The 21,967-nt window shown below is 39.5% G+C and overlaps 1 pseudogene across 1 annotated transcript; it reads left to right on the top strand.

Annotated features, from left to right (window-relative positions):
* Positions 1 to 939: 939 nt before the first annotated feature.
* LOC113097562 (cytoskeleton-associated protein 5-like) lies at positions 940 to 21,623 on the top strand (annotated as a pseudogene). The gene is made up of 43 exons (XR_003288891.1): positions 940 to 1,083; positions 2,332 to 2,418; positions 3,569 to 3,762; positions 4,649 to 4,855; positions 4,988 to 5,159; positions 5,311 to 5,443; positions 6,962 to 7,065; positions 7,157 to 7,269; positions 7,353 to 7,457; positions 7,589 to 7,678; positions 7,770 to 7,934; positions 8,042 to 8,170; positions 8,555 to 8,707; positions 8,794 to 8,892; positions 8,993 to 9,103; positions 9,205 to 9,297; positions 9,387 to 9,572; positions 9,996 to 10,090; positions 10,189 to 10,246; positions 10,723 to 10,848; positions 11,149 to 11,285; positions 11,411 to 11,585; positions 11,732 to 11,845; positions 11,968 to 12,096; positions 12,317 to 12,511; positions 12,734 to 12,866; positions 13,169 to 13,266; positions 13,562 to 13,648; positions 14,156 to 14,281; positions 16,144 to 16,293; positions 16,374 to 16,577; positions 16,669 to 16,804; positions 16,898 to 17,091; positions 17,196 to 17,362; positions 17,551 to 17,574; positions 19,221 to 19,393; positions 19,491 to 19,611; positions 19,732 to 19,911; positions 20,093 to 20,280; positions 20,421 to 20,496; positions 21,052 to 21,240; positions 21,324 to 21,461; positions 21,537 to 21,623. The product of XR_003288891.1 is annotated as a cytoskeleton-associated protein 5-like (transcript).
* The last annotated feature ends 344 nt before the right edge of the window (positions 21,624 to 21,967 follow it).

Genomic DNA, 21,967 nt, shown 5'->3' with positions numbered 1-21,967 from the left:
TTTTCATGGTGTTTTATGAAATTAACTGATTAATCTTAGCTGAGATGCAGATGCAGAATGGAGTCCCTAAAGATGCTTTAGCGGTAAGTGTGCCCACTCTGCACTGCGCCAGAGTAACATGCGTACATTTTCTAATGGCTCAGTGCTGAAACTGCAAGTAAAACGTTATTTTAATTCATTTAAATTGATTTTATTCTCTTATTTAAAAAGTATATGATCACTGAAAATCGATATTTGTGTTTTCCCCGAAACATTTACTTTGTATTTGTGTAAGAACCTCAGTCTCTTCGCAAAAATTAATCCAGGGATATAAACCAACCAATAGACGACGCGGTTGAGTAGCACGTGACACAACACGACAGTGGGCGATGGGTGGAGTCTGGCCCTCATTTTTGAAAAATGCCTGCCTGTGTTTCGTCAGTTTTTGTTGACGCAACCGCGGCCATGGAAACCCGCGCATGCGCAGCGCAGCTGTTTTACTGCGTCCATATGGCTGGCCATTTAAATACTAATCCACGAGGATCTGTAATTAAGTATTTTTGTGCTGACAGATTTCGTGTAAGTTACATATCAGTTCCAAAAGCACTCTAAAAGGATATTTACTGCATTACAAAGGTACATTTTGTTTATAGCAGAAATGTAATACTATAATTCTTAATAAAAAATGGCATTTTTTATATATATATATATATATATATATATATATATATATATATATATATATATATATAGCTAAGTATTAGAAATTGTTTATTACTATTTATTATGAATTTATATTAGTTGTTTTGTTTTGTTCCAACACCATTTACTGAAAACGTGATAAGATGTGAATATGAGGATTAAGTTAAACATGAACATTCGGAATTGATTGCTCACTTAATTGACACACAAACATATTCAAATGTTTAATATCATGAAAATACACCATAACAAACGAAGCAGTGGTTTGAATGAGAGCTGGGCGTCTCCTCCTCCGTCTGCCGTCCCGCCCTCGGAGGCGTTTACTTTCAAAGCCTGGAGAGTAATGACCAAATATCGGTCCCAGCTGATGAAGATCGCCCCGTCTCCCCTCTCTGAAAGCAGGTAACTAAAATTTTTATATTTTCTTGTGATCGGGAGAGCTCGGAGATTATTAGGCGAAAGCCGTTTTAAGCCTTTTCTGCCTCGTTGTAGGTTGCTGCGTTTTATTTGAGGGCCTCGGTTTTAGTGACGGACTGAATCAAGCCGCTTTTATATCCGTGACAAACAAAAGTGTGAGTCGGGTTTTTCATTTTATCGTCACGTATCAGGTTAGATGAGGTCGCAAAGGGGGATTCTGGCATTTCCAGCGTTGTTTTTGTGGGAGAACGTGAATTGCGTGATGGTTTAAGCTGTTGCAGGGCTAACAGACAGTCAGTCAGGGCCGCGTATGTGCTAACAGCTAACCGGTATATTTAAATTTAACCATATTTACACTTCGAAGCTAAACAAACCATACACGGAAAAGGTTTTATAAAGCTGTAATGAGTAGATTTGCATCGTCCTGATTAAAGTAAAATCGTATTTAAACGTCTTATCCTGCAAAAAGCGACGGCCCGAGAGACAGCAGCTGCGGGTCACTAACGGCTCTGCTGCACCCCGAGAGCTTTCCACATGTGATGCGCTGCAGGAAACTAACGGTTTTAAACCCCTCAAACTACATAATCTAGAATTATTCCAACTGCGAACTCATGTAATCGTTTGGTATTTAAATGCCAAACGACACTCCTTATTTGCTCTTTTATGTTTGTTTTGGGCGGGCTGAATTGGCGGCGGTTTCTGCACGCGTCATTCTTCTACACGTTTCTTGGTTATAAATGATTTTAAATGGTGTTTCTCACTTAAAGCCTGGGCTGTTGTGTTTAAGGATTTATTTTTCAGCTCGGATCGATATGTAATATGAAACCAGCCTCTTCTGGGAGATGCATTAGTGGATGTTGCTCTGCTTTGGCTGCAGATCTGGATGATGTGTGCATTTGCTGTGAAGTGAATCGAGGCATTTCTTCTGTCTGGCTGGAGGGGGGTTGTTGTTGAAATGCATGAGGATGATGATCTTGCAATGTTATTGTGAAAAGCTAGTCAAGTTCCCCATGCCATCCTAATTTACATTTGTTTTTAATGCTTTAGTGATATGTTTGTTGCATGCATCAGATGAGCTCAAACGTGTTTCTAAACTTCAGAACTTTATGTGGTCTTAAACTGTAACCTTTATATATTTAGTGCAGAATGCTGAGAAGTGTAAAAGTTGGTCTGGTTGGTTGTTTTGCTTTGTATGCCATGCGAGCAACTAAAGTTTCACCTTCTTTTGTTTAGCTGAATAGATAAGACGGACAGAAAACAGTCATGGGGGACGACAGTGAATGGATGAAGTTACCCACAGACCAGAAATGTGAACACAAGGTGAGTGATCCTGGTTACTTTTATATTTTGGCCCGTCCAAAAATCCCCTGATGATGTAAGAAGCACCAGCTTGTGGATGTAGAACTAAACAGTCAGCGAACGCCTCACCCTAATTGTTGCCTTTAGAGATGAATGCATGCAAAGCACTGAATTAAACGCAAGCAGCATCTTTATGGAAATAACAGCCCTCTTGTCAGCAGTTTTATTTACAAGGGAAAAGCCACCTTGCTATATGGTTGTCATTTTGCGTCACTTGCACCCAAAAATGCTTGGAGTTAAAAAAAAAAACTAGGATTTCAGTCATATGTTTTTAATTTTTTTTACTCCAAGCCACTGGAAATCTTGGAAATACTTGCTAAATATTTGTTTTAATATTTTATCAGGATTCTTTGAATAGAATGTTCAAAGTTCAGAATTTATTTAAAATTGAATGCTTTCGTAAAATTAGAAATGTCTTTACTGTCACTTAGTCATCAATTTAATGTATCCTTGATAAACAAGTAATTTTTAAAATGTACTAAATCCAAACTTTTTGAAATGAATAGAATATATAAATGTAGTGATGTGTTTTAGTTAGTGGAGAACTTTACTGAGGTGAATGTCATGTGAGGTGACAGGTTGTTTACATGTGACATCATCCCACAGTTTAAACTGATTGGATGATAGCATGATAGATTTCAGCCAGTTGTTTTGCTTCTTTCATCATACCCTCTGATGTTCATTCATTTTTATTCTTGCTGGAACTTGTAGTAAAGAGGCGGGACAATCAGGGGGAGATGGTAGTGAGCCGTGCTGCTGTTGGAATCTTTTAGTTCATTCTGACAGATTCTTAAATTGCGGATTGTTAAATTGCTACATCAATTGCCCACACACACCACATTGAAGAGCAACACATCTTTTGCTCGAGTTTAACTCGAGCAAAAGGTTAATATCTGGTACTTTGTTTTATCAACCTGAGTTTTTGCATACACGTTACATTACCATCAGGAAATAAAGCATTTCATATACAGTGTCCTTGAGTTCATGTGTCCCTTTATTATAAATAATGGTTGTTAAACGTATGTATCAGCCCCTGAAGAAAGTGGGTCAGTTCATCAAGTAACAAGCTCATTTATTTGGTTGTTCGCTGTCATGATCTTGTTTCCCTTAGATTTGGAAAGCAAGATTAAATGGATACGAGGAAGCATTGAAGCTCTTTCAGAAGATAGAAGATGAGAAGAGCTCAGAATGGGGCAAATACCTTGGACTTGTCAAGAAATTTGTAACAGATTCAAATGCTGTAGCCCAACTCAAAGGACTGGAGGCAGCACTTGTTTTTATCGAGAATGCACATGTGGCTGGCAAGTAAGTAGATTTTCTTTTTTTGGTCCCAAAAATCGCACAAAAACATCATAGTATTAGGAACAGAACTCTTTGAATATAGTCCTAGTCATGCGTTTCACAAACCACTGATTTGTCCTTGGAGGATTGATGACAATGTTTGCTTTTTCCCTTGAACCTGAGCAGCTCTTTGTGTTTCTGTGACCTGTTTTATATGGAATAATGCTTGGCAAGAGCTAATTTTTTTTTTTTTTTTTTTTTTTTTTAAACAACTGAGTTATGGAACAAAGAAGAAACATGATACCTGGTAAAAGTGTATTTCTGGATTGAGTGAGAGTCATCGGACAAAAAAAAGTGTCCTGTTTAGTAACACTGTAGTTTTAGCCCATTCAGAAAACATGTATGCCAAATTTCCTAGTTTCCATGAAGAACACTGATTCCTTGGATCGAAACAAGCATTTGTGGGGGGAAAAAGTCAATTTCTGATGCTCGTTGTACCTTTTTTTTTTTTTTTTTTTTTGAGTGATTGTCTAAATATAGCTTGATAGAATCTAGTCAGCCATTGTTAACGGTACAGTAAACTTTTGTAGAGTATTGATTGTTTTAAATGAGCTTTGATAAAGGAACGATGTGAAAACTAGTAACTTATTACTTGATCTTTGTGTTTTGATGTGGTTTACTCGGTTTGCTGTAGAGATACAATCTACAATTGTCATATTGTACAAGAACATTTTCTATTGAAGTAAGAGAAAACTTATTTTTAGCTATCTGTGACCAAAATTGTCCAAGTTGGTGCTTTAAACGAGGAAAATGCTTGGCACAGTATAGAAGAATTTTCTTGATGCTGATAGTGTTGATTTGTGTGGCCTAGTGTATCTATAATGTCCTAATGGAAAGTCTTGTCTTGCAGGACAACAGGGGAAGTGGTTTCTGGAGTAGTTGGCAAAGTCTTCAACCAGCCCAAAGCACGAGCTAAGGAGCTAGGGTCTGATATCTGCCTCATGTACATAGAGATTGAGAAGGCAGAGGTGGTCCAGGATGAGCTGATCAAAGGACTGGATAACAAGAACCCCAAGATTGTTGTCACTTGCATTGAGACGCTAAGGAAAGCACTTTGGTGAGTAGGCAATTTTTAAACCTGTTAACCAGAAGACTGAAGAAAATGCGGTAGTCAAATTGTCACTTACTTGCTGGCACTTATTCAGCATAAAATACTTTTAAATGTGTTTTTTTTTTTTTTTTTTTTCAGTGAATTTGGATCGAAGATCATTACTCTCAAGCCTGTAGTGAAAGTGTTGCCAAAACTGTTTGAGTCTCGAGAAAAGGCAGTTCGAGACGAGGCCAAATTGCTGGCGGTGGAGATCTATCGATGGATCCGCGATGCTCTGCGAGCTCCCCTTCAGAATATCAACTCAGTACAGGTGAGTCTGCTTCTCATTACGTTTTCAAATATGTTTCATTTAAAAATATGCATTGAAAATTCATAAAGATTGGGTCTTTTGAGTTAAGTGGCATTCATATCTCAATGTAAATGGTCCATACAGGTTGTAATATTTGATGCTTTTCTTTTAGTTGAAAGAGTTGGAGGAAGAATGGGTGAAACTGCCAACTGCAGCTCCTAAACAGACCAGGTTCTTGCGCTCTCAGCAGGACCTCAAGGCCAAGTTTGAGCAACAGCAGGCTGCTGGAGGAGATGAGGCTGACGGTGAGAATACAGCTTCTACACCAGTGCAAAAAGCAGTCAGTAGTGGAAATTCAGCATTAAATTTGAACTCTTATGAAGACAATATTAGTAGTTAATCCTGCAGATTTATACATTTTCTCTCAAATCCTGTTTTTGGAACTGACAGTCCCTACTACCATTTTGTATGTAATGAAATCAGATCTATTTGTCCAGTTTGTGAATATCTGGTATATCTACATTGGTTGCCATAGTAATTAATTAGTTGCCAGCACAAAGCAAGGAGACTTTCTTTAATAACTCAGTAGCTGTCAGTGAGGAAATAGTCAGTTTACTGACTCAGCGAGAAATTTGAAACTGTGCCAACCTATATAATTACATATATTATGGGTGAAATGGTATACAGATGTTACAGTTTAGTACATTACTCAGTTTGGGGGTAACAGTTTGATATGATCTCTGTACAACATGGGGGGAAAAAAACATTTACTATGCTCGGTTTCTTTTTTATTTTGGACAGTAGGACAAATTAACAATATTTTTTTTCACCCTGTGAAATTCTAAATATTACATAGTGTGTGTGTGTGTATATATATATATATATCTGCAGAACATACAAGAAATTCTTGAAAGGAGAAAAGTGTGACACATAACAGCCTATAAACGCTGAGTTTCAGTTCATTCTGACAGGCTTCATTGGTTCACAGAAAGGAAACCCAAATGGCAGAAAGCACATCCTATTTGTTCTTTATCTTTTAAAAAGCACAATGTTTTGTTTTCGTTGTGCGTGTACACCGAGAATAGCAGACCTTTATACAGTGATGCATAATTAATAAAACAAGTTGATTCTGCTGGTTTAAGGAAACTGTTTAGTAATGGCGCCTGCACACAAAACACATCAGTTCCAGCATTGATAATTTGACAGTGCCGTTGGTATTTTATCAAAATAAAATAGTGAACCAAACATCAGCGCGCCCGCTTGTGTGTCACCGTTGGAACGCAACTGAACCACAAAGCCTATAATTTACATAAATAATAGTTTAATATTCAGATGCATTGCAATTTACATCACAAATATGGAAATTTATTTAATTATATATTTAATTAAATATTATAATTAGTGCTCTGCATTTAACCCATCCAAAGTACACACACAAACCGTGAACACACACCTGGAGCAGTGAGCAGTCATTTATGCTGCGGCGCCCGGGGAGCAGTTGGGGGTTCAGTGCCTTGATCAAGGGTTCCTCAGTTGTGGTGTTGAGGGTGGAGAGAGAACTGTACATGCACTCCCCCCACCTACAATTCATGCCGACCAGAGACTTGAACAACCTTTGGATTGCTAATCTGAATGTCTAACCAATAGTCCACGACTCCCACAAATACTATTTTTTTCTTTTTCTTTTTTTCAAAAAATTTAAACCATGTAAAATATTTTACAGGACAGTACTAAATCATTTTTTAAACATGCATTTTGTATGATCTATGTGTGTGTGTGTGTGTAAACATTTTATAAGAATTGAACTTGATTTCTAACTGTAGGAGACGATGATGATGAGGCTGAAGTTGCTCAGGTGGATCCTTACGAGCTTTTGGAAGCTGTCGAGATCCTTTCTAAACTTCCAAAAGACTTCTATGAAAAAATTGTAAGTTGAACAATATAACACTGATCTATTTAAATATTATTGGAATTTGTATCAATTTCAATCCTGTGTCATGTCACTTACTAAATCGCAGGAAGCGAAAAAATGGCAGGAGAGGAAGGAAGCATTAGAGGCAGTTGAGACTTTGACTAAGAACCCAAAACTAGAGAACGGAGACTATGGGACCTGGTTCGGGCTCTAAAAAAGGTAACGGTCCTAGTGGGATTCTGGGTAATGGGATATCCTCTGTGAACAAGGCCATTAGAAAATACTCCTTTTTGTTGTTCTAGGTTATTGGGAAAGATGCCAATGTGATGCTAGTGGCCATGGCAGCCAAATGCTTGGCTGGACTGGCAGCAGGATTGAGGAAAAAGTTTGGGACATATGCAGGTCTTGTAAGTGCTCACTATCATGAAATTAACTCCATTCAAAAAGATAAGCAAATCATGATGCTGCTTCAATTTTAGATGTATATCACTAAAATTATATTACAGCTATATCACTTTTTTTTTTTTTGTGTGTGAAGGTGGTGCCAACCATCTTGGAGAAGTTCAAGGAGAAGAAACCTCAGGTGGTTCAGGCCTTGCAGGAGGCCATTGATGCAGTCTTCCTTACTGTGAGTGGTCAAAATGCATGGTGGCAATTTCACAGAAATGATTTACAATTTGATAATTTAGCAATAACTTGGAAAATGCCAACTGTTGCAGACAACCTTGCAAAACATCAGTGAGGATGTTCTGTCGGTGATGGACAATAAGAACCCCTCCATCAAGCAACAGGCTTCACTGTTCCTTGCCAGAAGCTTCCGTCACTGTACCCCGAGCACGTTGCCAAAAAGCGTTCTGAAGCCCTTTTGTGCAGCATTCCTCAAGGTACATATTCCCCACCAGTCAATGCAGGGAAACGGTTTTTGAAACATGTCAGTACTGGTGTCTTTGGGTCTTGAAATGAGTAAGTTGTCCCTCTTTTCTCTGTGTAGCAAGTGAATGATTCTGCTCCGGAGGTCAGAGATGCTGCTTTTGAGGCATTGGGGACGGCCATGAAGGTGGTAGGGGAGAAAGCAGTCAACCCATTCCTGACTGATGTTGACAAACTCAAGTTGGACAAGGTAAAAAAAATAAGTTTTGCTTTGCATTGAGATTTAGGTTGTGGTTTTTAGAGGTACAATATTTGTAATATTCGGATGAATACTGATAAGCCAATAACCAATCATTTTTTTGTAGATTTAAGTGTTTTACAAAATGTAAAACTGAGAATGAAACTAAGGATCTCTGAGATATTCATTCAATTAAGTGTATTACATTGTTTTACAAAAAGTTAAGCTTCTAAAATGGCATAAAACCAGCTAGTTGAAGGTGAATGACACACACTTCCTTTGTATTAACTTACCAGTTTTGCAATGCAAATGTGTATCAGGCGGTCAGCCTACAGACTGTGGGTGGAACAAGTGCAAAAGTTCATGACTTTTATTTCATGTTTCATGCATAAATAGATAAAAGAATGTGCTGATAAAGTGGAGCTTGCTGGAAAGAAAGGAGGCGGCGGTGGGGGAGAGAAGAAAGAGAAACCTGCTGCAAAAGCACCTCCAGCTGTTGAAGCACCTGCCAAACAATCCGGGCCTCCTAAGAAAGCTCCTCCTGCGAAGGTACAACTAGTTCCTATTTTATTCATTATTTTAAACCAAGACGAATGATATTGTACTGATTTGTTTGCCTCGTTCTTTATGAACAGGCTGCAGGACCTCCCAAGAAGGGCAAACCTGCCTCAGCTCCGAGTGCAAAGTCCAAGAAAGCTCCAGACACAAAGGAAATTGTCGAGACGGAGTTGTCTGTACGTCTCCAATTTTACATTGACACTTAATATTGTATTGAACTGAAGACTTGACCAAAAATAATGGTGTCATGTAATTGTGATCTTGTGTGTCAATCAGCCGGAAGTGTGTGAGGAGAAGGCTGCCGCTGTGCTCCCAGCCACCTGTATGCAGCTGCTGGACAGCGCTAACTGGAAGGAGAGACTTGCTAGCATGGAGGAGTTTCAGAGGGTGACTGGCTTTTGTGTCTCTACCTTTTGTGCTGTTTTCAGCTTATTTGTAATGATTTCAACTTGAGGAACATGCTCTAAACTTGAATGTGTTCTGTTCAGGCTGTGGAGCAGATGGACAAATCTGATATGCCGTGCCAGGCTTTAGTCAAGATGCTGGCTAAGAAACCTGGATGGAAAGAGACCAACTTTCAGGTAGTCCTCTTTACCGTGTAGGGCTGTTCTTAATTCTCAGTGTTTGGCATTCGATCTGGTGCTAGTTTCCAGTATCTTTCCATCTCCAGGTAATGCAGATGAAGCTCCACATTGTGGGTTTAATCGCACAAAAGGGATCGTTCTCGAAGACGTCCGCGCTGGTGGTTTTGGATGGTCTGGTTGATAAGATTGGAGACGTGAAGTGTGGAAGTAAAGCTAAAGAGGCTCTCACTGCGATCGGGGAGGCCTGTTGTCTGCCGTGGACTGCTGAACAGGTTGGTGTTTGGGGTGTGTGGGACGGTTACCGCATTTTGGCAGGAAAATCTAAAAGTAGTTTCCATTGTGCACTTTTTTTTTTTTTTTTTTTTTTGGGGGGAAAGGAGTATTTGAGGTTTATTTTATTAAAATAGTAGTAGTAATAAAAAGGCATGTTTAATGTTGTATCCTCATTGAACTGCAAGATACTTAAGTATGACTATTGTTCTATATATATATATATATATATATATATATATATATGTATGTAGGTATATGTGTATGTATGTATATGTGTATGTGTGTAAAAACTTGTATTATAGACATGTTTGTCTTTTTTATTAATACAAATGGTGGTTTATTTAATAATGAAACACCATTATGATGATGTTAATGTAAATTATTTTGCATTTAAATAATTGCCCTTGTTTCTTTATTTGCAGGTTGTCTCGCTGGCTTTTGCTCAGAAAAATCCTAAAAACCAAGCAGAAACATTGAACTGGTTGGCCAATGCCATGAAGGAGTTTGGATTTGCAGGGTGAGCAGTGTGTATATACATGGACTTTTTTTTTTCTCTCTCTTCATAGTCAATCTCTTCCTCATTTCTAAATCTGAATCTAATTCCCCTTAATTCAGAATAAATGTCAAGGCCTTTATCAACAATGTCAAAACTGCTCTGGCTGCCACAAATCCTGTGAGTAATTTTCTGAGTCATGGTTTCAATATGCATAACCATTCATCTCTTGTGCCTTTCAAGTGGATAGGCATGTTTAAAGAAGTTCACTTCCAGAATGAAAATTGTCATTACTCACCCTCCACTTATATACAAAAGAAAATATTTTAAAAAATGTCAATATCCAAACAGCTGATGGACACCACTGACTTCCATAGTAGGAAAAAAAAATACTATGGAAGTCAGTGGTGCCCATCAGCTTTTTTCAAAATATAATCTTTTGTGTTCATTCCGGTTTGGAACAATTGGAGGGTGAGTAAATGATGACAGAATTTTCATTCTGGTAGTGAACTAATCGTTTAAAACTGCCTTTATGTGCAACCCTTACTAATGAGAGTAATTGATAAACATTCTTTGTCTGAGAAGTTTTGCTTAAACTACAATGCAGATCCATTTGTCTGATTGTGTATAATGTGTTGTGTTGGTGTTGATGTAAGGCTGTGAGGACCTCAGCGATCACTCTGTTGGGAGTCATGTATCTGTACATGGGCGCTCCCCTGCGCATGTTCTTTGAAGATGAAAAACCAGCCCTCCTTTCACAAATTGATGCGGAGTTTGAAAAGGTAAATATGCTCTTTTGAAATACAATAATTGAAAGTGGTCATTTCAACAAGTTGCCTTGATCATCAGTGGGGCTTGCTTTAAAAGCTGGTTTATGTACATAATCGTTTGAACCATTATTTTTATTTGGTATTGCCTGTTGCTCCCTACCTAGTTTGTTACATACATATATAATAGGGGTGTGTGTTTGTGTATATTACTGCCTCACTGTATGTATTGCCTGTGTTTGTCCATTAGTTATTACACCATGTTTATCAAAGCAGATAGTTTCATAGTGCACATGATCCTAATTTCACCTAAAGATGCAGGGTCAGTCTCCTCCCGCTCCCATTCGTGGTACCAAAAGAGCAGCACCGGATGAGGAGGGAGATGCAGCTGAAGAAGAGGTGGACAGCGGAGCCGGAGACATCATGGACCTGCTGCCCAGAACTGATATCAGGTCTGAGCGAGTGTGGCAGTGCTTCAAAAAAACGTTTTCTTTTCAAACGTGAAATTCATCAGGCAGTTTTGGGATCTCTGTGTGAACAAACAGTTCTGAATAAGAGTCTGATTTCTTGTTCACAGTGATAAAATTACATCGGACATGGTGTCAAAGATCAGCGACAAGAACTGGAAAATCAGGAAGGAGGGGCTTGATGAGGTGGCAACAGTCATTTCTGAGGCCAAATTCATCCAGGCCAGCATCGGCGAGCTGCCATTGGCACTGAAGGGCCGTCTTAGTGATTCCAACAAACTACTGGTAATTCAAATTACTTAAATTATCTAAAGTCAGAAATAAAATGTTGGAATATGGTGTATTTTAAGATCTCTTCATTGCCATTCAGGCTTTTCAGTTGTAGTGTTCAATTAAAGGCATGGTTGTAATCATGTCGAATGTGTATGTAGGTCCAGCAGACTCTCAATATTCTGCAGCAGATAGCTACTGCCATGGGGCCATCTCTCAAGCAGCACGTTAAGAACCTGGGAATTCCTGTGGTTACTGTTCTTGGTGACAGTAAGGTATGGACCACTTAAGAGTCTGTTTGTTACACTTGAGATGTGGCATCACGCACACTTGTGCTGCTTGTCTGGCTGTTCAGATAACCTACAGAGAGTGAGTTGATTGTAACTTGACTTTTCAGCCTAATGTCCGTGCTGCTGCCTTGTCAACGCTGAACACATGGGTGGAGCAGACTGGAATGAAGGAGTGGCTTGAAGGAGAAGACCTATCAGAGGAGCTCAAAAAGGAAAACCCCTTCCTCAGACAAGAGGTACTGCATTTGTGCTTTACCCTGTAATGCCTAGCATATGAAATAAGTCCAATAAAAAGAATTTAGTGAACCTATAGACAAAATATTAAAAAGGAGAATAGAATGGGAGCATAAGAGAATATGGAGCTCTTGCTTATGGAAAAGACTTTTAACAAAATAACCTTAAATTAATTGTATGTGATCAATGATCACAAGCTAAAATGCTGTTAAAATTCTGTAGCTGCTGGGCTGGCTTGCTGAGAAGCTGCCCACCCTGCGTACGGTGCCTGCAGACCTCATGCTGTGTGTGCCTCACCTGTACACTTGCCTGGAGGACCGCAGCGGAGACGTGCGCAAGAAAGCTCAGGATGCACTTCCCTTCTTCATGATGCACCTGGGTTATGAGAAGATGATCAAGGCTGCCGGCAAACTGAAGGTAAGTAGGAGAAGTGTTCAATTATTTATATAATTGTCAAAGATGCATTTATTTATGCATGTCTTTACTGTCACTTTTTGATCACTTTAATTCATTCTGAATAAAAGCATGATTTTCATTCAATGTTATTGTAGATGGCTCATAAGACCAAAATGCATGGATCAACTTTTGACCATAGAAAAGCCGTCGTGTAACATCAGTCTCCCTCTTGTCTTTCTGCAGCCGGCCTCAAAGGACCAGGTGGTTGGCATGCTGGAGAAGGCCAGGGCCGTGATGCCAGCCAAGCCTGAAGTTCCTGTCAAAGCTGCAGCTTCCAAACCCGCCTCCAGTGCCCCTGCTGCCAAACCAGCCTCAGGTTCATGCACTTTCCCTTTAACCACAGCTAATATGACCACTACTTCCTGGCTGGTTTATTGAAAACATTTATATTTGCATGGTTGTTAATGTAAACACATGCACACCATAAATGTACCCTTTTTGCACCATACATTTACCCTTTTTTGGGAGGGGTAATTATGTGTCTTTCAGAAAAATACAATTACTTTTTCATTCTTTATTGGTTTAAGGAAAATGTAAAGCAAAAACTTAAAAAAAAAAAAACTTTGAGATTTTTTTTAAAGATGCTGGGCTCAACTTGATCGTCTTTTTATTTTACAGCTCCAGCCAGGAACCAAAGTCCCAGTGAAGATTTCAGTGAACCAGAACCCAAACCAGACACAAAGAAAGCTAAACCAGCAGGTCCTGCGGCTAAAAAGGTGCGGCACATTTCAATGTTTCTGCTTTGCCTGCTTCGCTAGGGAGTTGCTGCTCATGAAAGATTTAAAACCTTTTTTCCAAAAATGTGATCTGAAACATCAGGTCCATAATACACGAGGGACTGCTCCTGGGAAGACAATGACTGTTCTTTTGCAGTTCAAAAATAACGAGCCTCTATTAATGTGAATTTAGATTTTGGCCTAATTTCTAAAGTATGAAGAGGCTGAGGATGAATTGGGTTCTACCTTTGTTTTAAATGAGTGTTGCTCTCTAAAGTGTCATTTTGTGCACTAGAGAGAGAGCATGGAGCTCAAGGTGAAAGGAGAGAAAGATAATGCTAAACTAAACAGGCTCTCAAGAGGGACCCCTAGCAGTGAGAAGGTATATTAGAATCTGGTATGAGGTGGCACGGTTTGGTGTGGAAGCACTGCATGTAAACTGACTCACAATCTTTCTGTAATCCCATCTTCTTCACTCAGCTGTAATGGTCCTGTCCAAGTTCGGTTATCAGCAGAAATTATTACAATTATTGTAATGAGAAACTATTATAAATCTGTTGCCAACAAAGAGAAGCTTTAAGGACTTCCTGCTGTTTTTAGCTGAAATAAAAGCCCGATTGATTGAATGAAATAGATATTTATAATTGTAGGTTATATAATTTCAGACAGCATTTTTATTAAAGCTTTGCTAATGATTAAGTTGCGTGTTAATATTAATTGTAAGAGTTAGAATCCCAAATGAGAAAATGAATATCCCTGAGATAAGTTGCACAATTCGTAATGTTGAACCCATTTAGCAAGCTGAGGCAATACGATCAAAATAACTTGACATGAAGTAACAGAACTTGAGACTGATTTAGTGTAACCATTGTTTTCCTGACCCTTTTAGGGTGTTGTGGGTAAGAAACCTCCAGTTAAGGCTGGTGCAAAGGATGAGGAGGACAGATCTGGTCCCATCTTCATCCTCGTTCCCAACGGCAAAGAGCAGAGGATCAAGGAAGAAAAGACATTAAAGGTGAGCAGTTTCGAATCGTCCTCCTGAACATTTGTCAGAGCTGTTAACGCCTAGTCCACACGCACATGGGTATTTAATAAACTGAGTTTTTCCTCCTTTATTTGAAAAAAAATCTCATCCACATGAAAATGCAAAAACCTGCTATGAAGTGCTTTAAAGAGCATGCCAAACCAACAGGTAGCGGTATAACCCTATCCATAAAGTTATAGACAAGCCTCATGGAAAGTGAAAGTCGTGACATTGGCCAAGTATGGTAACCAGTGTTGGGTATAGTTACTTTGGAAAGTAGTTAGTTAGGTTACAACGTTACCATCAATTAAAAGTAATCAGTTATGATACAGCGTTACCTATTCATAAAAGTAACGCGTTAGAGTACTCATGCGTTACCAAAAATTAAAAGCAGTTCGCAGCGGCTCACACATGACAGACACAGCCCCCGGCCCCTTTAAATGCACCTAGAAGTCGTGACTCCCAACAACGAATAACGTCAGTCATCCGACTAAATTAACACTTCAGGATAACAATAACAGGAAAGACAGTCAGCAATCGGCTATTCCACATGGCGTTTTATTTATTTATTATCACAGAACATATTATTAATCAAAATTCGCACCTACCCAGCCCGGTTAGCCTAGGCTACTGTATATTATGAGCACCACAAGATAACTCCTGATTTTTCTTTAACTTTAAATAATGCAGTTATCAAAGTACAAGTATGCTTACTTGTAAACACAACCTTAAACAGGCTTGCAGATTTAAATCCATTTAGAAATGATGAACAACCAGCCAGCCAACGATCTAACAGAAATTAACAGCTGCCTGTCAAACAAAAATGATAACAAACCGACCGAATTAAATCCTTCACTGCCACACAGGCAAATGACAAATAGCCGAACTAATTATTATTAAAGTGTCACTCACAGAGTGTGCATTTTACCGTTATGTTCTTTTCTTTTTCGTTGACAAATTGAAAATAATGTGCGTACTTCCATAAACCAAACGCTGTCCTCTCTGCTATCTAGACGGGAGTTCGAAAAAAAAAAAAAAACACACCCACACACACACACAGGGTCAGGCGCAGGGCACAGACGCATCACAGCCATTGACTTTACGATCACAGAGCTTCGGCTCCGCTGATACATCCGCAGGTGGCACAGTAGACCTAGGACTACTGTCTGACAAAAAGCAGGCTGCAGTCGGGATTTTCCTTTCCTTAAAATAACAGATTACTTTTTTAAAAAAAATAACGAAGTTACTGATTACTTACGCACGAAACTAACGCGTTAAGTTACACATTTCCGGAAAAAAGTAATTAGAGTACTCTAACGCGTTACTTTGTAACGCGTTACCCACAACACTGATGGTAACCCATACTCTGAATTGGTGCTCTGCATTTAACCCATCCAAGTGCACACACACACACAGCAGTGAGAAGTGAACACACACCCGGAGCAGTGCGCAGCTATATATCCAGCGCCTGGGGAGCTCAGTGCCTTGCTCAAGGGCACTTTAGCCATGGGTATTAAGGGTGGAAGAGAGCGCTGTTCATTCACTCCCTTCCACCTACAACTCCTGCCAGCACTGGGACTAGTTACCAGAAGGTTGCAGGTTTGAGTCGAAGTCTCTAACCATTAGACCACAGCTGCCAAAGGAGATGACAGGCACGCTCTGACATCACAAGCTAAAATCTCCTACACTGCAACCGGTGTTCTTGAAAATCTTCACACTGGCAGGAGTTTTCAAAAAAGGTCGGGTTTCGCATTGAAAATGCTGCAGTTTTGAGAATACCAATGTTTGAGTGGATAGGGCCCAAGTTTAGGCTTTTGGGCATGTTTGGTAACCATTTCTCAACTCCTCTCCAGATTCTCAAGTGGAACTTCATCACTCCTCGTGATGAGTACGTGGAGCAGCTGAAGACTCAAATGTCGACATGTCTGCCCAAGTGGCTCCAAGACGAACTTTTCCACTTTGATTTTCAGCGCCACGTAAAAGCTATTGGAGCCATGATTGAGGTTAGTCATGACGCAATTCGCGAGTCAAATCATATCAATTTACACAAGACTAATAAGTTGCTTACAACTGTATTTTTCAGCACATGGAGCCAGAGTGTGAGGCTGTGATTGGCTGTCTAGATCTGATATTGAAGTGGTTTACTTTGCGGTTCTTTGACACAAACACCAGTGTGCTGATGAAAGCCCTGGAGTTCCTCAAACTGCTCTTCACCATGCTGAGCAGGAAGAACTACCAGCTCAATGACTACGAGGCCTCCTCTTTCATCCCCTACCTGATCCTCAAGGTGGGTCTTAATCCATCCAAACATTAGTTTTGGATAGCATGCATGTGTTTTGTTAAACCACAGACTAACATGGTGCTTTCTTGCCTTTCAGGTTGGAGAGTCAAAAGATGGGGTGCGTAAAGATGTCAGAGCTATTCTGACAATGTTGTGTAAAGTCTACGCGGCCAGTAAAGTCTTCCCCTTACTTATGGAGGGAACCAAATCCAAAAACTCCAAGCAGAGATCTGGTAAATACACATGGATTATGTTTCTCAAACACAGAGCCATTTTTACAGTAGAAATGGTCTTTATCGTAACTGTCTGTCTTATTCGTTCTTCAGAATGTCTTGAGGAGCTCGGCTGCCTGATTGAGAACTTCGGGATGAATGTCTGCCAGCCGACTCCAGCCAAAGCTCTTAAAGATATCGCTGTCCACATTGGAGACCGTGACACTACGGTCCGCAACGCTGCGCTCAATACAGTCCTGGCTGCCTACAACGCTTGTGGAGACCAAGTCTTCAAACTCATTGGCAATGTAAGATGCTAATTACCCTCATACATGAACCTTTCCCTTTTATTACCATCTTTGGATGTGATGTCGGGCTAAATTCAAATTTGAACTTTTTAATCATTGTCAAGCTGTCTGAGAAAGAAATGAGCATGCTGGAAGAGAGAATCAAACGTTCGGCCAAGAAGGCGCCTGCAGCCTCAGCCAAACAGGAGCGACCACAGAGAGAGCCTCCTGCAAATCCCAGTGCAACCTTCCTGCGCAAGCCTGCTCAAGAGGAAGTGCCCAACAAGCTCAAGTATGTACTACTTATTGTCAATTAATGCACTTTTAAAAGAGTCCTGGTCCATGTGTAATACTTTCTCTATACACAGTCTCATTCTGTCTCGTTCTGTCCTCCTTGTGTCATTGCATGTTGTTTCTTAATCCTGAGCCTTTCTCTTCTCTTACTATTCCCTTCTTTTCTTCGCTGCCCTCCATGGACAGAATAATGTATCGCACTTACAGGATGTAAGTACTGCTGTAGCCACTGTTCACATGACATGGCACCTGACATCCTGGAGGTCTAGAGATCACAAAAAAACTGGACTGAAATATTTGAGAGATTAGTAGATCATATAGATGACTGATATAACCAGATATTTTTCAGCCTCATATTTGATATCCCTATTGGTTTCACTCTTGTGATTTTTTTTATTTTTTTTTTTATTTATTTATTTTTTTTTAATAAAAGGAGTATATAATGGTACAAATGTATTTTGAAAGTAAATCATGTTTCCACACTTTCAGAAAATGAACACACAGAAAATATTTAATTGATGCACCAGTATAAAAAAAAAATGTATACATAAAAATATTTATAAAAATATGTATACACTACCATTTTAAAGGTTTGGGGTACATGAAATTTGAATATTTATTTTTGCACAAATGCACTAAAGCTGTATTTATTTGATCCAAAGTTAGAGTAAAAAAACGCAATATTGTGAATTACTATAACAATTTAAAATATATTTTTAAAATGTAGTTTATTCCTGTGGTGGAACTATTTTCAGCAGCCACATGTTACTATTGTTTTTTTTTTTTTTTAATAAAAAGTAAAAAAAAAAAAAATTGAAATGAAAATCCATAGTAGCATTACTGTAAATATTCAGAAGTGACACATTAAAATTGATTACAAAAAAATCTTACTTTTGATCAGGGGTCCGTTCTTCGTACCTCGCTTATTTTGAGATAATAATTTAAGTTTGTGTGTTATAAGCATTTTGAGATTTAAGAAGTGGTCTGCATCTACCATCAAAGTCACCCGCATAAAAGCTTATTGTTCAAATTAATGCACGACTCAGACATACTCGATGTGTGACTGTAATAAAATTGAATTATTCCTTCACGATTAAATATCTCAATGAGTAAAACTGGTCGTGTCCATTATTATAGATTTACACAACATCGTAACTATTTTCAGATTTTTTTAAAATTATTTTTATAAAATATTGTTCCTGGTTTAACAAGGTACTCTTGTAAGAAAATGGCAGTGGTTGAGACCGTTTCAGTATCACCTTCACGTTAAATGATGCAATCTAATCCAGTTTATGTGAAATAAGCCCGCTACTGAGCAGGTGTGAGCTCACGGACCTGTTGCCATGACAGAAACTCCAGGCTGAGAAGTTATGAATCCTGATGTCAAATCGTCAACCATAAAATCCAGCTAACGGAGTAATCCATGTACGAAGAACGGACCCCAGGAGTGTGTGTGTGTGTGTGTGTGTGTGTGTGTGTTTACTTGTGCAGTGTTTTTAATGATAAATAATTGGAGTGAGGGAACAAACTAATGATTGAATCAGTTTCAGACCATTTCATTTGAAACCATGAACTTCACAAAAGAATCACATGACCAACTTTTTTTTTTTCTTCTTACGTTAAATGCTTCCTACTTGAAACTATTCACTTTACTGGTTTGTAAACTTGAGACAAAATGGTGACATTGTTGCAAAATTTTATATTGCAAGGAAAATCAAAAAGTGCACATATGCTTTAATACTTGCTTTCCTTTTTGCTTGTAATGAATCAGGATTTTGGGGGCTCTTATTCATGTTGTGGCCAGTAAATAACATAAAAATGCACCAGAAGTGACCTTTTTCTTCATTTTTCAACAGTCAAGCTCGGGCACAGAATGCTCACTTGGAGCAGTCCACTCGTCCATCCCAAAAGAGTTTCAGCTGGATCTGGATGTGTTCGAGAACAACCACACATGTGCCAGCGACATCCCTGACCTGGTGCAGCATAAACTGGATGAAGTTCTGGAGCCGGTCATGATCCCGGAGCGCAAGTACGAGTTTAGTCTTGTTGTATGTCTGTCAAATGTATTACATGACAAAATATTTTTGCTTCTGAGATGCTAAAGTGTATTAAAATGTTGTTTTCAGGATTCGTTCGGTCTCTCCTCATTTTGATGACATTCACAACAGCACTGCCTCCACCATCAACTTCGTCATCTCCCAGGTGGCCAGTGGAGACATTAACACCAGTATCCAGGCCTTGGCACAGGTGGGCATCCACTGTTTGGATTCTTGCATTCTCATGTCAAGCAAAAGAAATCACTTTTAATGTTTTATTAAATGAAGACATGAATACATCAGTAAGACATTTCCTTGTGACATTCTGCAGATCGATGAGGTCTTGAGGCAGGCGGACAAAGCGGAAGCCATGTCTGGCCACATCGACCAGTTCCTCATCGCCACCTTCATGCAGCTGCGGCTCATTTATAACACGCACATGGCTGACGATCGGCTGGACAAGAAGGACATCTTCAAACTCTACAGCTGCATCATAGGAAACATGCTTTCTGTGAGTTCGGTTTTGCTTTTTTGTTAGGGAAATTAGCTTTTGCGTCAACATAGAAGATCCCTAATTTCTGAACACATCTAGTATTGTATTGCCAGAAACAATACGGCTTTTATTTGCAAAAATAGAAAGGAGAGTCTGCAGAGCAAACAAAAGTGCTGAGTCACTGTGTGTCCGTTTCCAGCTGTTCTCTATGGAGAGTCTGGCGCGGGAGGCCTCCATGGGCGTCCTGAAGGACCTGATGCACGGTCTCATCACACTGATGTTGGACTCCAGGGTGGAGGACATTGAGGACGGACAGCAGCTCATTCGCTCTGTCAATCTGCTCGTGGTTCGAGTTCTAGAGAAATCTGACCAGACCAACATCCTAAGGTTAGCAGTGCGGCTCCGCTGGGCTACAAGTCCTTAACAGGAACTTTGTTTTGTGTACTTCTGTATACAGTTGGCCGACACTGCAGACTGACTGTAATCGATGGTTGTAGGTTAAGCCAAGGTCATTGTTTTCTTTCCAGTGCTCTGTTGGTGCTGCTGCAGGACAGTCTTATCAGCACCGCCGGTTCCCCCATGTTCTCTGAACTTGTCATGAAGGTATGACTGGTGCATTTTGTGCCCATATATGCATGTTGACATTTAAACTACAGAACTCTTAGGTCTTGTTCTGTTTTGTTTTAATAAGCCTGTAGGACTTTTAGTTACTTTCCACAACCCAATGAAATTCTGATGCTGCTAAATTTTACAGGATTGTCTCAAACACCAAAAAGTCTGAACAGTATGCCATTTTATTAGTTGATCGTCTTTTATGGCAGTGCTAATAATTTTCTAAGTCAATGTTGTAATCTAAAACAATTATATTTCCAATAATTGAAATAAAATATAAATAAAGAGGGAAAACTTGACTTTAATTAGTTGCCAAGATTTCTTTTATTTTTTTGAAGCTGAAGAACTCAAATGTAAACGAAACAAAAAATGAAAACTGAAAAAAATAAAAAATATAAGTCAATTTAAAAAAAAAATAGTATGTACATAACACTGATGTAATGGGGTTAAAAATCTTATTCCAACATAGATTCAGTGTTTTATGAAAATATGACCTATTTTGCTTTCTTGTCCTCTTTAAATAACACCGCTCTCTGTCCCATGCAGTGTCTATGGAGAATGATCCGTTTCCTGCCGCAGACCATCAACAGTATTAATCTGGACCGCATCCTGCTGGATGTGCACAACTTCATGAAGGTTTTCCCTAAAGAGAAACTCAAACAGTTGAAGAGTGATGTTCCCCATCGGACGCTGAAGACGCTGCTGCACACGCTCTGCAGGCTCACTGGCGCCAAGGTACACGTTTGAGACCTTCATAGAGCATTTAGTTCTTTATGAAATTTCTTTATGAAAGTAATCGGTAAATGTCTCTCTCATAGATATTAGATCACATGTCCATGATTGAGAACCGCAACGAGTCGGAACTGGAGGCTCACTTGAGGCGGGTGGTCAAGCATTCGGCAAACCTCTCCGGACTCAAGTCCGACAAGAGCTCAGAAAAGGGCGCCCTCAGATCGGTATGTTCCTAATGATACAGGGAGAAAATTGTAGTGGTTGATCTGGTTTCTTTAACTGAATTTCAATTTGGATAGGATGATAAAATGATCAAGGCCAAAGTGAGCGACATCCTGTCTGAGATCTTCAAGAAGATCGGCTCTAAAGAGAATACAAAGAGGTGACACTACAGCTTGCTAAAGACTTTTCAAATTTTGCGAAATAACTGGAACTATCCATTAATCGGAGTATGTTGTTTCTCAGGGTCTGACGGAGCTGTATGAATATAAGCAGAAGTACTCTGACGCAGACCTCGAGCCCTTCTTGAGGAACACGTCCCAGTTCTTCCAGAGTTACGTGGAGCGAGGGCTCCGCATGATTGAGTCGGAGCGTGAAGGAAAAGGCCGAATCCAGCCCTCCACAGGAGGTGGGTTGCACCAACTTTTATGTAACCTCAGTGTTTTGTTGTCTTGATTTTTGTCTTGGCGTACTAAGGTCCGCGTTGTCTTTCAGTAATCCCTCAGCACAG

Source organism: Carassius auratus, unplaced genomic scaffold (genome assembly GCF_003368295.1).
Source record: "Carassius auratus strain Wakin unplaced genomic scaffold, ASM336829v1 scaf_tig00216331, whole genome shotgun sequence".
Classification (NCBI taxonomy): domain Eukaryota; kingdom Metazoa; phylum Chordata; class Actinopteri; order Cypriniformes; family Cyprinidae; genus Carassius; species Carassius auratus.
This window is presented reverse-complemented; position numbering and strand designations above follow the sequence as displayed.